The following is an 18,526-nucleotide window of genomic DNA, read 5'->3' on the forward strand; positions in this document are numbered from 1 at the left end:
CAAATCTTGTTTTACCTGCTTTTTATGCTGAGATGGGGAATCGCTGAATTTTGGACTCGGCTGGTGACAAAATGTTCCAAACACACCCCATGCACAATTCCAACGGGGAAGGTGACAGAAAGTAGTTCTGTTGGTAGTTTTTACACTACCCCGGTAGGCAGCTGAAAGGCACCACAAAACTTGTTCTACCTGCTTTCTGGGCTGAGATGGGGAATTATTGAATTTTGGACTCGGCTGGTGACAAAATGTTCCAAACACACCCCATGCACAAGTGCACCGGGGAAGGTGACAGAAACAAGTTCCTTTTCGCTGTTTTTACACTACCCCGGTAGGCAGCTGAAAGGCACCAAAAAACTTCTTCTACCTGCTTTCTGGGCTGAGATGGGGAATCGCTGAATTTTGGACTCGGCTGGGGACAAAATGTTCCAACGACACGCGATGCACAACTCCACCGGGGAAGGTGCCAGAAACGAGTTCTGTTGGTAATATTTAGAGTACCCCGGTAGGCAGCTGAAAGGCACCAAAAAACTTCTTCTACCTGCTTTCTGGGCTGAGATGGGGAATCGCTGAATTTTGGACTCGGCTGGAGACTAAATGTTCAAGGCACACCCCATGCACAACTCCAACGGGGAAGGTGCCAGAAACAAGTTCCTTTTTGCAGTTTTTACACTACCCCGGTAGGCAGCTGAAAGGCACCACAAAACTTGGTCTACCTGCTTTCTGGGCTGAGCTGGGGAATCGCTCACTTTTGGACTCGGCTGGTGACAAAATGTCCCAAACACACGCCATGCACAACCCCACCGGGGAAGGTGCCAGAAAGGAGTCTGTTGGTAGTTTTTACACTACCCTGGTAGGCAGCTGAAAGGCACCACAAAACTTGTTCTACCTGCTTTCTGGGCTGAGATGGGGAATCGCTGAATTTTGGACTTGGCTGCTGACAAAATGTTCCAAACACACCCCATGCACAACTCCACCGGGGAAGGTGCCAGAAACAAGTTCCTTTTCGCAGTTTTTACACTACCCCTGTAGGCAGCTGAAAGGCACCACAAAACTTGTTCTACCTGCTTTCTGGGCTGAGATGGGGAATCGCTGAATTTTGGACTCGGCTGGTGACAAAATGTTCCAAACACACCCCATGCACAACTCCACCGGGGAAGGTGCCAGAAACAAGTTCCTTTTCGCAGTTTTTACACTACCCCGGTAGGCAGCTGAAAGGCACCACAAAACTTGGTCTACCTGCTTTCTGGGCTGAGATGGGGAATCGCTGACTTTTGGACTCGGCTGGTGACAAAATGTTCCAAACACACCCCATGCACAACCCCACCGGGGAAGGTGCCAGAAAGGAGTTCTGTTGGTAGTTTTTACACTACCCCGGTAGGCAGCTGAAAGGCAACCACAAAACTTGTTCTAGCTGCTTTCTGGGCTGAGATGGGGAAACGCTGAATTTTGGACTCGGCTGGAGACTAAAATGTTCCAACTACACGCCATGCACAACCCCACCGGGGAAGGTGCCAGAAACAAGTTCCTTTTCGCAGTTTTTACACTACCCCGGTAGGCAGCTGAAAGGCACCACAAAACTTGTTCTACCTGCTTTCTGGGCTGAGATGGGGAATCGCTGACTTTTGGACTCGGCTGGTGACAAAATGTTCCAAACACACCCCATGCACAACTCCACCGGGGAAGGTGCCAGTAACGAGTTCTGTTGGTAGTTCTCTACACTACCCCGGTAGGCAGCTGAAAGGCACCACAAAACTTGTTCTACCTGCTTTGTGGGCTGAGATGGGGAATCGCTGAATTTTGGACTCGGCTGGTGACAAAATGTTCCAACGACACGCGATGCACAACTCCACCGGGGAAGGTGCCAGAAACGAGTTCTGTTGGTGATTTTTAGAGTACCCCGGTAGGCAGCTGAAAGGCACCACAAAACTTGTTCTACCTGCTTTCTGGGCTGAGATGGGGAATCGCTGACTTTTGGACTCGGCTGGTGACAAAATGTTCCAAACACACCCCATGCACAACTCCACCGGGGAAGGTGCCAGAAAGGAGTTCTGTTGGTAGCTTTTACACTACCCCGGTAGGCAGCTGAAAGGCACCACAAAACTTGGTCTACCTGCTTTGTGGGCTGAGATGGGGAATCGCTGAATTTTGGACTCGGCTGGTGACAAAATGTTCCAAACACACCCCACGCACAACTCCACCGGGGGAGGTGACAGAAACAAGTTCCTTTTCGTAGTTTTTACACTACCCCGGTAGGCAGCTGAAAGGCACCACAAAACTTGTTCTACCTGCTTTCTGGGCTGAGATGGGGAATCGCTGAATTTTGGACTCGGCTGCTGACAAAATGTTCCAAACACACCCCATGCATAACTCCAACGGGGAAGGTGACAGAAACAAGTTCCTTTTTGCAGTTTTTACACTACCCCGGTAGGCAGCTGAAAGGCACCACAAAACTTGGTCTACCTGCTTTCTGGGCTGAGCTGGGGAATCGCTCACTTTTGGACTCGGCTGGTGACAAAATGTCCCAAACACACGCCATGCACAACCCCACCGGGGAAGGTGCCAGAAAGGAGTCTGTTGGTAGTTTTTACACTACCCTGGTAGGCAGCTGAAAGGCACCACAAAACTTGTTCTACCTGCTTTCTGGGCTGAGATGGGGAATCGCTGAATTTTGGACTTGGCTGCTGACAAAATGTTCCAAACACACCCCATGCACAACCCCACCGGGGAAGGTGCCAGAAAGGAGTTCTGTTGGTAGTTTTTACACTACCCCGGTAGGCAGCTGAAAGGCAACCACAAAACTTGTTCTAGCTGCTTTCTGGGCTGAGATGGGGAAACGCTGAATTTTGGACTCGGCTGGAGACTAAAATGTTCCAACTACACCCCATGCCCAACTCCAACGGGGAAGGTGCCAGAAACAAGTTCCTTTTCGCAGTTTTTACACTTCCCCGGTAGGCAGCTGAAAGGCACCACAAAACTTGTTCTACCTTCTTTCTGGGCTGAGATGGGGAATCGCTGACTTTTGGACTCGGCTGGTGACAAAATGTTCTAAACACACCCCATGCACAACTCCACCGGGGAAGGTGCCAGAAAGATGTTCCTTTTCGCCGTTTTTACACTACCCCGGTAGGCAGCAGAAAGGCACCAAAAAACTTCTTCTACCTGCTTTCTGGGCTGAGTTTGGGAAACGCTGAATTTTGGACTGGGATGGAGATGAAATGTTCCAACCACACGCCATGCACAACTCCACCGGGGAAGGTGCCAGAAACAAGTTCCTTTTCGTAGTTTTTACACTACCCCGGTAGGCAGCAGAAAGGCACCACAAAACTTGGTCTACCTGCTCTCTGGGCTGAGATGGGGTATCGCTGACTTTTGGACTCGGTTGGTGACAAAATGTTCCAAACACACCCCATGCACAACTCCAACGGGGAAGGTGCCAGAAAGGAGTTCTGTTGGTAGTTTTTAGAGTACCCCGGTAGGCAGCTGAAAGGCACCACAAAACTTGGTCTACCTGCTTTCTGGGCTGAGATGGGGAATCGCTGACTTTTGGACTCGGCTGGTGACAAAATGTTCCAAACACACCCCATGCACAACTCCACCGGGGAAGGTGCCAGAAACAAGTTCCTTTTCGCAGTTTTTACACTACCCCGGTAGGCAGCTGACAGGCACCACAAAACTTGGTCTACCTGCTTTCTGGGCTGAGATGGGGAATCGCTGAATTTTGGACTCGGCTGGAGATAAAATGTTCCAACAACACGCCATGCACAACTCCACCGGGGAAGGTGACAGAAACAAGTTCCTTTTTGCAGTTTTTACACTACCCCGGTAGGCAGCTGAAAGGCACCACAAAACTTGTTCTACCTGCTTTCTGGGCTGAGATGGGGAATATCTGAATTTTGGACTCGGCTGGTGACAAAATGTTCCAAACACACGCCATGCACAACCCCACCGGGGAAGGTGCCAGAAACGAGTTCTGTTGGTAGTTTTTACACTACCCCGGTAGGCAGCAGAAAGGCACCACAAAACTTGGTCTACCTGCTTTCTGGGCTGAGATGGGGAATCGCTGAATTTTGGACTCGGCTGGTGACAAAATGTTCCAAACACACCCCATGCACAACTCCACCGGGGACAGTGCCAGAAAGGAGTCTGTTTTTAGTTTTTACACTACCCCGGTAGGCAGCTGAAAGGCACCAAAAAACTTCTTCTACCTGCTTTCTGGGCTGAGATGGGGAATCGCTGAATTTTGGACTCGGCTGGTGACAAAATGTTCCAAGGACAAGCCATGCATAACTCCACCGGGGAAGGTGCCAGAAAGGAGTTCTGTTGGTAGTTTTTACACTACCCCGGTAGGCAGCTGAAAGGCAACCACAAAACTTGTTCTACCTGCTTTGAGGGCTGAGATGGGGAATCGCTGAATTTTGGACTCGGCTGGGGACAAAATGTTCCAAACACACCCCATGCACAACTCCACCGGGGAAGGTGCCAGAAACGAGTTCTGTTGGTAATTTTTAGAGTACCCCGGTAGGCAGCTGAAAGGCACTACAAATCTTGTTTTACCTGCTTTTTATGCTGAGAAGAGGAATCGCTGAATTTTGGACTCGGCTGGTGACAAAATGTTCCAAACACACCCCATGCACAACTCCAACGGGGAAGGTGCCAGAAACAAGTTCCTTTTCGCAGTTTTTACACTACCCCGGTAGGCAGCTGAAAGGCACCACAAAACTTGTTCTACCTGCTTTCTGGGCTGAGATGGGGAATCACTGAATTTTGGACTCGGCTGGTGACAAAATGTTCCAAACACACCCCATGCACAACTCCACCGGGGAAGGTGCCAGAAACAAGTTCCTTTTCGCAGTTTTTACACTGCCCCGGTAGGCAGCTGAAAGGCACCACAAAACTTGTTCTACCTGCTTTCTGGGCTGAGATGGGGAATCGCTGAATTTTGGACTCGGCTGGTGACAAAATGTTCCAACCACACCCCATGCACAACCCCACCGGGGAAGGTGCCAGAAAGGAGTTCTGTTGGTAGTTTTTACACTACCCTGGTAGGCAGCTGAAAGGCACCACAAAACTTGTTCTACCTGCTTTCTGGGCTGAGATGGGGAATCGCTGAATTTTGGACTCGGCTGGTGACAAAATGTTCCAAACACACGCCATGCACAACTCCACCTGGGACGGTGCCAGAAAGGAGTTCTGTTGGTAGTTTTTACACTACCCCGGTAGGCAGCTGACAGGCACCACAAAACTTGTTCTACCTGCTTTGTGGGCTGAGATGGGGAATCGCTGACTTTTGGACTCGGCTGGTGACAAAATGTTCCAAACACACCCCATGCACAACTCCACCGGGGAAGGTGCCAGAAAGGAGTTCTGTTGGTAGTTTTTACACTACCCCGGTAGGCAGCTGAAAGGCACCACAAAACTTGTTCTACCTGCTTTGTGGGCTGAGATGGGGAATCGCTGAATTTTGGACTCGGCTGGGGACAAAATGTTCCAAACACACGCCATGCACAACTCCACCGGGGACGGTGCCAGAAACGAGTTCTGTTGGTAATTTTTAGAGTACCCCGGTAGGCAGCTGAAAGGCACTACAAATCTTGTTTTACCTGCTTTTTATGCTGAGATGGGGAATCGCTGAATTTTGGACTCGGCTGGTGACAAAATGTTCCAAACACACCCCATGCACAATTCCAACGGGGAAGGTGACAGAAAGTAGTTCTGTTGGTAGTTTTTACACTACCCCGGTAGGCAGCTGAAAGGCACCACAAAACTTGTTCTACCTGCTTTCTGGGCTGAGATGGGGAATTATTGAATTTTGGACTCGGCTGGTGACAAAATGTTCCAAACACACCCCATGCACAAGTGCACCGGGGAAGGTGACAGAAACAAATTCCTTTTCGCTGTTTTTACACTACCCCGGTAGGCAGCTGAAAGGCACCAAAAAACTTCTTCTACCTGCTTTCTGGGCTGAGATGGGGAATCGCTGAATTTTGGACTCGGCTGGGGACAAAATGTTCCAACGACACGCGATGCACAACTCCACCGGGGAAGGTGCCAGAAACGAGTTCTGTTGGTAATTTTTAGAGTACCCCGGTAGGCAGCTGAAAGGCACCAAAAAACTTCTTCTACCTGCTTTCTGGGCTGAGATGGGGAATCGCTGAATTTTGGACTCGGCTGGAGACTAAATGTTCAAGGCACACCCCATGCACAACTCCACCGGGGAAGGTGCCAGAAAGGAGTTCTGTTGGTAGCTTTTACACTACCCCGGTAGGCAGCTGAAAGGCACCACAAAACTTGTTCTAGCTGCTTTCTGGGCTGAGATGGGGAATCGCTGAATTTTGGACTCGGCTGGTGACAAAATGTTCCAAACACACCCCATGCACAACTCCAACGGGGAAGGTGCCAGAAACAAGTTCCTTTTCGCAGTTTTTACACTACCCCGGTAGGCAGCTGAAAGGCACCACAAAACTTGTTCTACCTGCTTTCTGGGCTGAGATGGGGAATCGCTGAATTTTGGACTCGGCTGCTGACAAAATGTTCCAAACACACGCCATGCACAACCCCACCGGGGAAGGTGCCAGAAAGGAGTTCTGTTGGTAGTTTTTACACTACCCCGGTAGGCAGCTGAAAGGCACCAAAAAATTTGTTCTACCTGCTTTCTGGGCTGAGATGGGGAATCGCTGAAGTTTGGACTCGGCTGGTGACAAAATGTTCCAACGACACGCCATGCATAACTCCACCGGGGAAGGTGCCAGAAAGGAGTTCTGTAGGTAGTTTTTACACTACCCCGGTAGGCAGCTGACAGGCACCACAAAACTTGGTCTACCTGCTTTCTGGGCTGAGATGGGGAATCGCTGAATTTTGGACTCAGCTGGTGACAAAATGTTCCAAACACTCGCCATGCACAAGTGCACCGGGGAAGGTGCCAGAAACAAGTTCCTTTTCGCAGTTTTTACACTACCCCGGTAGGCAGCTGAAAGGCACCACAAAACTTGGTCTACCTGCTTTCTGGGCTGAGATGGGGAATCGCTGAATTTTGGACTCGGCTGCTGACAAAATGTTCCAAACACACCCCATGCATAACTCCAACGGGGAAGGTGACAGAAACAAGTTCCTTTTTGCAGTTTTTACACTTCCCCGGTAGGCAGATGAAAGGCACCAAAAAACTTGTTCTACCTGCTTTCTGGGCTGAGCTGGGGAATTGCTCACTTTTGGACTCGGCTGGTGACAAAATGTCCCAAACACACGCCATGCACAACCCCACCGGGGAAGGTGCCAGAAAGGAGTCTGTTGGTAGTTTTTACACTACCCCGGTAGGCAGCTGAAAGGCACCACAAAACTTGTTCTACCTGCTTTGTGGGCTGAGATGGGGAATCGCTGAATTTTGGACTCGGCTGGTGACAAAATGTTCCAAACACACGCCATGCACAACTCCACCGGGGACGGTGCCAGAAACAAGTTCTGTTGGTAATTTTTAGAGTACCCCGGTAGGCAGCTGAAAGGCACTACAAATCTTGTTTTACCTGCTTTTTATGCTGAGATGGGGAATCGCTGAATTTTGGACTCGGCTGGTGACAAAATGTTCCAAACACACCCCATGCACAATTCCAACGGGGAAGGTGACAGAAAGTAGTTCTGTTGGTAGTTTTTACACTACCCCGGTAGGCAGCTGAAAGGCACCACAAAACTTGTTCTACCTGCTTTCTGGGCTGAGATGGGGAATTATTGAATTTTGGACTCGGCTGGTGACAAAATGTTCCAAACACACCCCATGCACAAGTGCACCGGGGAAGGTGACAGAAACAAGTTCCTTTTCGCTGTTTTTACACTACCCCGGTAGGCAGCTGAAAGGCACCAAAAAACTTCTTCTACCTGCTTTCTGGGCTGAGATGGGGAATCGCTGAATTTTGGACTCGGCTGGAGACTAAATGTTCAAGGCACACCCCATGCACAACTCCACCGGGGAAGGTGCCAGAAACGAGTTCTGTTGGTAGCTTTTACACTACCCCGGTAGGCAGCTGAAAGGCACCACAAAACTTGTTCTACCTGCTTTCTGGGCTGAGATGGGGAATCGCTGAATTTTGGACTCGGCTGGGGACAAAATGTTCCAACGACACGCGATGCACAACTCCACCGGGGAAGGTGCCAGAAACGAGTTCTGTTGGTAGTTTTTACACTACCCCGGTAGGCAGCTGAAAGGCACCACAAAACTTGTTCTACCTGCTTTCTGGGCTGAGATGGGGAATCGCTGAATTTTGGACTCGGCTGCTGACAAAATGTTCCAAACACACGCCATGCACAACCCCACCGGGGAAGGTGCCAGAAAGGAGTTCTGTTGGTAGTTTTTACACTACCCCGGTAGGCAGCTGAAAGGCACCAAAAAATTTGTTCTACCTGCTTTCTGGGCTGAGATGGGGAATCGCTGAATTTTGGACTCGGCTGGTGACAAAATGTTCCAACGACACGCCATGCACAACTCCACCGGGGAAGGTGCCAGAAAGGAGTTCTGTAGGTAGTTTTTACACTACCCCGGTAGGCAGCTGAAAGGCACCACAAAACTTGGTCTACCTGCTTTGTGGGCTGAGATGGGGAATCGCTGAATTTTGGACTCGGCTGGTGACAAAATGTTCCAAACACACCCCATGCACAACTCCACCGGGGAAGGTGACAGAAACAAGTTCCTTTTCGCAGTTTTTACACTACCCCGGTAGGCAGCTGAAAGGCACCACAAAACTTGTTCTACCTGCTTTGTGGGCTGAGATGGGGAATCGCTGAATTTTGGACTCGGCTGGTGACAAAATGTTCCAAACACACGCCATGCACAACTCCACCGGGGAAGGTGCCAGAAACAAGTTCCTTTTCGCAGTTTTTACACTACCCCGGTAGGCAGCTGAAAGGCACCACAAAACTTGTTCTACCTGCTTTCTGGGCTGAGATGGGGAAACGCTGAATTTTGGACTCGGCTGCTGACAAAATGTTCCAAACACACCCCATGCACAACTCCACCGGGGAAGGTGACAGAAACAAGTTCCTTTTCGCAGTTTTTACACTACCCCGGTAGGCAGCTGAAAGGCACCACAAAACTTGTTCTACCTGCTTTGTGGGCTGAGATGGGGAATCGCTGAATTTTGGACTCGGCTGGTGATAAAATGTTCCAAACACACCCCATGCCCAACTCCAACGGGGAAGGTGCCAGAAACAAGTTCCTTTTCGCAGTTTTTACACTACCCCTGTAGGCAGCTGAAAGGCACCACAAAACTTGTTCTACCTGCTTTCTGGGCTGAGATGGGGAATCGCTGAATTTTGGACTCGGCTGCTGACAAAATGTTCCAATGACACGCGATGCACAACTCCACCGGGGAAGGTGCCAGAAACGAGTTCTGTTGGTGATTTTTAGAGTACCCCGGTAGGCAGCTGAAAGGCACCACAAAACTTGTTCTACCTGCTTTGTGGGCTGAGATGGGGAATCGCTGAATTTTGGACTCGGCTGGTGACAAAATGTTCCAAACACACCCCATGCACAACTCCACCGGGGAAGGTGACAGAAACAAGTTCCTTTTCGCAGTTTTTACACTACCCCGGTAGGCAGCTGAAAGGCACCACAAAACTTGTTCTACCTGCTTTCTGGGCTGAGATGGGGAATCGCTGAATTTTGGACTCGGCTGGTGACAAAATGTTCCAAACACACCCCATGCACAACTCCACCGGGGAAGGTGCCAGAAACAAGTTCCTTTTCGCAGTTTTTACACTACCCCGGTAGGCAGCTGAAAGGCACCACAAAACTTGTTCTACCTGCTTTGTGGGCTGAGATGGGGAATCGCTGAATTTTGGACTCGGCTGCTGACAAAATGTTCCAAACACACGCCATGCACAACCCCACCGGGGAAGGTGCCAGAAAGGAGTTCTGTTGGTAGTTTTTACACTACCCCGGTAGGCAGCTGAAAGGCAACAAAAAATTTGTTCTACCTCCTTTCTGGGCTGAGATGGGGAATCGCTGAAGTTTGGACTCGGCTGGTGACAAAATGTTCCAACGACACGCCATGCATAACTCCACCGGGGAAGGTGCCAGAAAGGAGTTCTGTTGGTAGTTTTTACACTACCCCGGTAGGCAGCTGAAAGGCAACCACAAAACTTGTTCTACCTGCTTTCTGGGCTGAGATGGGGAATCGCTGAATTTTGGACTCGGCTGGTGACAAAATGTTCCAAACACACCCCATGCACAACTCCACCGGGGAAGGTGCCAGAAACGAGTTCTGTTGGTAATTTTTAGAGTACCCCGGTAGGCAGCTGAAAGGCACCAAAAAACTTCTTCTACCTGCTTTGTGGGCTGAGATGGGGAATCGCTGAATTTTGGTCTCGGCTGGAGACTAAATGTTCAAGGCACACCCCATGCACAACTCCACCGGGGAAGGTGCCAGAAAGGAGTTCTGTTGGTAGTTTTTACACTACCCTGGTAGGCAGCTGAAAGGCACCACAAAACTTGTTCTACCTGCTTTCTGGGCTGAGATGGGGAATCGCTGAATTTTGGACTTGGCTGGTGACAAAATGTTCCAAACACACCCCATGCACAACTCCACCGGGGAAGGTGACAGAAACAAGTTCCTTTTCGCAGTTTTTACACTACCCCGGTAGGCAGCTGAAAGGCACCACAAAACTTGTTCTACCTGCTTTCTGGGCCGAGATGGGGAATCGCTGAATTTTGGACTCGGCTGGTGACAAAATGTTCCAAACACACCCCATGCACAACTCCACCGGGGAAGGTGCCAGAAACAAGTTCCTTTTCGCAGTTTTTACACTACCCCGGCAGGCAGCAGAAAGGCACCACAAAACTTGGTCTACCTGCTTTCTGGGCTGAGATGGGGAATCGCTGAATTTTGGACTCGGCTGGTGACAAAATGTTCCAAACACACCCCATGCACAACTCCACCGGGGAAGGTGCCAGAAACAAGTTCCTTTTTGCAGTTTTTACACTACCCCGGTAGGCAGCTGAAAGGCACCACAAAACTTGTTCTACCTGCTTTCTGGGCTGAGATGGGGAATCGCTGACTTTTGGACTCGGCTGCTGACAAAATTTTCCAAACACACGCCATGCACAACCCCACCGGGGAAGGTGCCAGAAAGGAGTTCTGTTGGTAGTTTTTACACTACCCCGGTAGGCAGCTGAAAGGCACCAAAAAATTTGTTCTACCTGCTTTCTGGGCTGAGATGGGGAATCGCTTAATTTTGGACTCGGCTGGTGACAAAATGTTCCAACGACACGCCATGCATAACTCCACCGGGGAAGGTGCCAGAAAGGAGTTCTGTTGGTAGTTTTTACACTACCCCGGTAGGCAGCTGAAAGGCAACCACAAAACTTGTTCTAGCTGCTTTCTGGGCTGAGATGGGGAATCGCTGAATTTTGGACTCGGCTGGTGACAAAATGTTCCAAACACACCCCATGCACAACTCCACCGGGGAAGGTGCCAGAAAGGAGTTCTGTTGGTAGTTTTTACACTACCCCGGTAGGCTGCTGAAAGGCACCAAAAAACTTCTTCTACCTGCTTTGTGGGCTGAGATGGGGAATCGCTGAATTTTGGACTCGTCTGGAGACTAAATGTTCAAGGCACACCCCATGCACAACTCCACCGGGGAAGGTGCCAGAAACGAGTTCTGTTGGTAGCTTTTACATTACCCCGGTAGGCAGCTGAAAGGCACCACAAAACTTGGTCTACCTGCTTTCTGGGCTGAGATGGGGAATCGCTGAATTTTGGACTCAGCTGTTGACAAAATGTTCCAAACACACCCCACGCACAACCCCACCGGGGAAGGTGCCAGAAATGAGTCTGTTGGTAGTTTTTACACTACCCCGGTAGGCAGCTGAAAGGCACCACAAAACTTGTTCTACCTGCTTTCTGGGCTGAGATGGGGAATCGCTGAATTTTGGACTCGGCTGCTGACAAAATGTTCCAAACACACCCCATGCACAACTCCTCCGGGGAAGGTGACAGAAACAAGTTACTTTTCGCAGTTTTTACACTACCCCGGCAGGCAGCAGAAAGGCACCACAAAACTTGGTCTACCTGCTTTCTGGGCTGAGATGGGGAATGGCTGACTTTTGGACTCGGCTGCTGACAAAATGTTCCAAACACACCCCATGCACAACTCCACCGGGGAAGGTGCCAGTAACGAGTTCTTTTGGTAGTTCTCTACACTACCCCGGTAGGCAGCTGAAAGGCACCACAAAACTTGTTCTACCTGCTTTGTGGGCTGAGATGGGGAATCGCTGAATTTTGGACTCAGCTGGTGACAAAATGTTCCAAACATACCCCATGCACAACCCCACCGGGGAAGGTGCCAGAAAGGAGTCTGTTGGTAGTTTTTACACTACCCCGGTAGGCAGCTGAAAGGCACCACAAAACTTGTTCTACCTGCTTTCTGGGCTGAGATGGGGAACCGCTGACTTTTGGACTCGGCTGTAGACAAAATGTTGCAAGGCACACCCCATTGCACATTTCCAACGTGGAAGGTGCCAGAAAGGAGTTCTGTTGGTAGTTCTTATACTACCCCGGTAGGCAGCAGAAAGGCACCAAAAAACTTGTTCTACCTGCTTTATGGGCTGAGATGGGGAATCGCTGAATTTTGGACTCGGCTGGAGACTAAATGTTGCAAGGCACACCCCATGCACAACTCCACCGGGGAAGGTGCCAGAAACGAGTTCTTTTGGTAATTTTTAGAGTACCCCGGTAGGCAGCAGAAAGGCACCAAAAAACTTGTTCTCCCTGCTTTGTGGGCTGAGATGGGGAATCGCTGAATTTTGGACACGGCTGGAGACTAAATTGTTCCAAAAACACCCCATGCATAACTCCTCCGGGGAAGGTGACAGAAACGAGTTCTTTTGGTAATTTTTAGAGTACCCCGGTAGGCAGCTGAAAGGCACTACAAATCTTGTTTTACCTGCTTTTTATGCTGAGATGGGGAATTGCTGACTTTTGGACTCGGCTGGTGACAAAATGTTCCAAACACACCCCATGCACAACTCCACCGGGGAAGGTGCCAGAAACAAGTTCCTTTTCGCAGTTTTTACACTACCCCGGTAGGCAGCTGAAAGGCACCACAAAAATTGTTCTACCTGCTTTCTGGGCTGAGATGGGGAATCGCTGAATTTTGTACTCGGCTGGTGACAAAATGTTCCAAACACACCCCATGCAGAACTCCACCGGGGAAGGTGCCAGAAACAAGTTCCTTTTCGCAGTTTTTACACTACCCTGGTAGGCAGCTGAAAGGCAAAAAAAAACTTCTTCTACCTGCTTTGTGGGCTGAGATGGGGAATCGCTGAAATTTGGACTCGGCTGGAGACTAAATGTTGCTAGGCACACCCCATGCACAACTGCACCGGGGAAGGTGCCAGAAACGAGTTCTTTTGGTAGCTTTTACACTACCCCTGTAGGCAGCTGAAAGGCACCACAAAACTTGTTCTCCCTACTTTCTGGGCTGAGATGGGGAACCGCTGACTTTTGGACTCGGCTGTAGACAAAATGTTGCAAGGCACACCCCATGCACAATTCCAACGGGGAAGGTGCCAGAAAGGAGTTCTGTTGGTAGTTCTTACACTACCCCGGTAGGCAGCTGAAAGGCACCAAAAAACTTCTTCTACCTGCTTTCTGGGCTGAGATGGGGAACCCCAGCATTTTGGACTCGGCTGTTGACAAAGTGTTGCAAGGCACACCCCATGCACAATTCCAACGGGGAAGGTGCCAGAAAGGAGTTCTCTTGGTAGTTCTTACACTACCCCGGTAGGCAGATGAAAGGCACCAAAAAACTTGTTCTCCCTACTTTCTGGGCTGAGATGGGGAACACCAGCATTTTGGACTCGGCTGTTGACAAAGTGTTCCAAACACACCCCATGCACAACTCCACCGGGGAAGGTGCCAGGAAGGAGTTCTCTTGGTAATTTTTAGAGTACCCCGGTAGGCAGCAGAAAGGCACCACAAAACTTGTTCTCCCTACTTTCTGGGCTGAGATGGGGAACCCCAGCATTTTGGACTCGGCTGTTGACAAAGTGTTCCTAACACACCCCATGCACAACTCCTCCGGGGAAGGTGCCAGAAACGAGTTCTGTTGGTAATTTTTAGAGTACCCCGGTAGGCAGCTGAAAGGCACTACAAATCTTGTTTTACCTGCTTTTTATGCTGAGATGGGGAATTGCTGACTTTTGGACTCGGCTGGTGACAAAATGTTCCAAACACACCCCATGCACAACTCCACCGGGGAAGGTGCCAGAAACGAGTTCTGTTGGTAATTTTTAGAGTACCCCGGTAGGCAGCTGAAAGGCACCACAAAACTTGTTCTACCTGCTTTCTGGGCTGAGATGGGGAATCGCTGAATTTTGGACTCGGCTGGTGAAAAAATGTTCCAAACACTCGCCATGCACAACCCCACCGGGGAAGGTGCCAGAAAGGAGTCTGTTGGTAATTTTTACACTACCCCGGTAAGCAGCTGAAAGGCACCACATAACTTGGTCTACCTGCTTTCTGGGCTGAGATGGGGAATCGCTGAATTTTGGACTCGGCTGGTGACAAAATGTTCCAAACACACCCCATGCACAACTCCTCCGGGGAAGGTGACAGAAACAAGTTCCTTTTCGCAGTTTTTACACTACCCCGGCAGGCAGCAGAAAGGCACCACAAAACTTGGTCTACCTGCTTTCTGGGCTGAGATGGGGAATCGCTGACTTTTGGACTCGGCTGCTGACAAAATGTTCCAAACACACCGCATGCACATCTCCACCGGGGAAGGTGACAGAAACAAGTTCTTTTGGTAGTTCTCTACACTACCCCGGTAGGCAGCTGAAAGGCACCACAAAACTTGTTCTACCTGCTTTCTGGGCTGAGATGGGGAATCGCTGAATTTTGGACTCGGCTGGTGACAAATTGTTCCAAACACACCCCATGCACAACTCCACCGGGGAAGGTGCCAGAAACGAGTTCTGTTGGTAATTTTTAGAGTACCGCGGTAGGCAGCTGAAAGGCACCACAAAACTTGTTCTACCTGCTTTCTGGGCTGAGATGGGGAATCGCTGAATTTTGGACTCGGCTGGTGACAAAATGTTCCAAACACACCCCATGCACAACTCCTCCGGGGAAGGTGACAGAAACAAGTTCCTTTTTGCAGTTTTTACACTACCCCGGCAGGCAGCAGAAAGGCACCACAAAACTTGGTCTACCTGCTTTCTGGGCTGAGATGGGGAATCGCTGACTTTTGGACTCGGCTGGTGACAAAATGTTCCAAACACACCCCATGCACAACTCCACCGGGGAAGGTGCCAGAAACAAGTTCTTTTGGTAGTTCTCTACACTACCCCGGTAGGCAGCTGAAAGGCACCACAAAACTTGTTCTACCTGCTTCCTGGGCTGAGATGGGGAATCGCTGAATTTTGGACTCGGCTGGTGACTAAATTTTCCAAACACACCCCATGCAGAACTCCACCGGGGAAGGTGCCAGAAACCAGTCCTGTTCGTAATTTTTAGAGTACTCAGGTAGGCAGCAGAAAGGCACCACAAAACTTGTTCTACCTGCTTTCTGGGCTGAGATGGGGAACCGCTGACTTTTGGACTCGGCTGTAGACAAAATGTTGCAAGGCACACCCCATTGCACATTTCCAACGTGGAAGGTGCCAGAAACGAGTTCTGTTGGTAGTTCTTATACTACCCCGGTAGGCAGCAGAAAGGCACCAAAAAACTTGTTCTACCTGCTTTATGGGCTGAGATGGGGAATCGCTGAATTTTGGACTCGGCTGGTGACAAAATGTTCCAAACACACCCCATGCACAACTCCACCGGGGAAGGTGACAGAAAGGAGTTCTGTTGGTAGTTTTTACACTACCCCGGTAGGCAGCTGAAAGGCACCACAAAACTTGTTCTACCTGCTTTCTGGGCTGAGATGGGGAATCGCTGAATTTTGGACTCGGCTGGTGACAAAATGTTCCAAACACTCGCCATGCACAACCCCACCGGGGAAGGTGCCAGAAAGGAGTCTGTTGGTAATTTTTACACTACCCCCGGTAGGCAGCTGAAAGGCACCACATAACTTGGTCTACCTGCTTTCTGGGCTGAGATGGGGAATCGCTGAATTTTGGACTCGGCTGGTGACAAAATGTTCCAAACACACCCCATGCACAACTCCTCCGGGGAAGGTGACAGAAACAAGTTCCTTTTCGCAGTTTTTACACTACCCCGGCAGGCAGCAGAAAGGCACCACAAAACTTGGTCTACCTGCTTTCTGGGCTGAGATGGGGAATCGCTGACTTTTGGACTCGGCTGCTGACAAAATGTTCCAAACACACCCCATGCACAACTCCACCGGGGAAGGTGACAGAAACAAGTTCCTTTTCGCAGTTTTTACACTACCCCTGTAGGCAGCTGAAAGGCACCACAAAACTTGTTCTACCTGCTTTCTGGGCTGAGATGGGGAATCGCTGAATTTTGGACTCGGCTGGTGACAAAATGTTCCAAACACACCCCATGCACAACTCCACCGGGGAAGGTGCCAGAAACCAGTTCTGTTCGTAATTTTTAGAGTACCGCGGTAGGCAGCTGAAAGGCACCACAAAACTTGTTCTACCTGCTTTCTGGGCTGAGATGGGGAATCGCTGAATTTTGGACTCGGCTGGTGACAAAATGTTCCAAACACACCCCATGCACAACTCCTCCGGGGAAGGTGACAGAAACAAGTTCCTTTTCGCAGTTTTTACACTACCCCGGCAGGCAGCAGAAAGGCACCACAAAACTTGGTCTACCTGCTTTCTGGGCTGAGATGGGGAATCGCTGACTTTTGGACTCGGCTGGTGACAAAATGTTCCAAACACACCCCATGCACAACTCCACCGGGGAAGGTGCCAGAAACAAGTTCTTTTGGTAGTTCTCTACACTACCCCGGTAGGCAGCTGAAAGGCACCACAAAACTTGTTCTACCTGCTTTCTGGGCTGAGATGGGGAATCGCTGACTTTTGGACTCGGCTGGTGACAAAATGTTCCAAACACACCCCATGCAGAACTCCACCGGGGAAGGTGCCAGAAACCAGTTCTGTTCGTAATTTTTAGAGTACTCAGGTAGGCAGCAGAAAGGCACCACAAAACTTGTTCTACCTGCTTCCTGGGCTGAGATGGGGAATCGCTGAATTTTGGACTCGGCTGGTGACTAAATTTTCCAAACACACCCCATGCAGAACTCCACCGGGGAAGGTGCCAGAAACCAGTCCTGTTCGTAATTTTTAGAGTACTCAGGTAGGCAGCAGAAAGGCACCACAAAACTTGTTCTACCTGCTTTCTGGGCTGAGATGGGGAACCGCTGACTTTTGGACTCGGCTGTAGACAAAATGTTGCAAGGCACACCCCATTGCACATTTCCAACGTGGAAGGTGCCAGAAAGGAGTTCTGTTGGTAGTTCTTATACTACCCCGGTAGGCAGCAGAAAGGCACCAAAAAACTTGTTCTACCTGCTTTATGGGCTGAGATGGGGAATCGCTGAACTTTGGACTCGGCTGGAGACTAAATGTTGCAAGGCACACCCCATGCACAACTCCACCGGGGAAGGTGCCAGAAACGAGTTCTTTTGGTAATTTTTAGAGTACCCCGGTAGGCAGCAGAAAGGCACCAAAAAACTTGTTCTCCCTGCTTTGTATGCTGAGATGGGGAATCGCTGAATTTTGGACTCGGCTGGAGACTAAATTGTTCCAAACACACCCCATGCATAACTCCTCCGGGGAAGGTGACAGAAACGAGTTCTTTTGGTAATTTTTAGAGTACCCCGGTAGGCAGCTGAAAGGCACTACAAATCTTGTTTTACCTGCTTTTTATGCTGAGATGGGGAATTGCTGACTTTTGGACTCGGCTGGTGACAAAATGTTCCAAACACACCCCATGCACAACTCCTCCGGGGAAGGTGACAGAAACAAGTTCCTTTTCGCAGTTTTTACACTACCCCGGCAGGCAGCAGAAAGGCACCACAAAACTTGTTCTACCTGCTTTCTGGGCTGAGATGGGGAATCGCTGACTTTTGGACTCGGCTGGTGACAAAATGTTCCAAACACACCCCATGCACAACTCCACCGGGGAAGGTGCCAGAAACGAGTTCTGTTGGTAATTTTTAGAGTACCGCGGTAGGCAGCTGAAAGGCACCACAAAACTTGTTCTACCTGCTTTCTGGGCTGAGATGGGGAATCGCTGAATTTTGGACTCGGCTGGTGACAAATTGTTCCAAACACACCCCATGCACAACTCCTCCGGGGAAGGTGACAGAAACAAGTTCCTTTTCGCAGTTTTTACACTACCCCGGCAGGCAGCAGAAAGGCACCACAAAACTTGGTCTACCTGCTTTCTGGGCTGAGATGGGGAATCGCTGACTTTTGGACTCGGCTGGTGACAAAATGTTCCAAACACACCCCATGCACAACTCCACCGGGGAAGGTGCCAGAAACAAGTTCTTTTGGTAGTTCTCTACACTACCCCGGTAGGCAGCTGAAAGGCACCACAAAACTTGTTCTACCTGCTTTCTG

The sequence above is a fragment of the Falco peregrinus genome, chromosome 16 (genome assembly GCF_023634155.1).
Source record: "Falco peregrinus isolate bFalPer1 chromosome 16, bFalPer1.pri, whole genome shotgun sequence".
Taxonomy (NCBI): domain Eukaryota; kingdom Metazoa; phylum Chordata; class Aves; order Falconiformes; family Falconidae; genus Falco; species Falco peregrinus.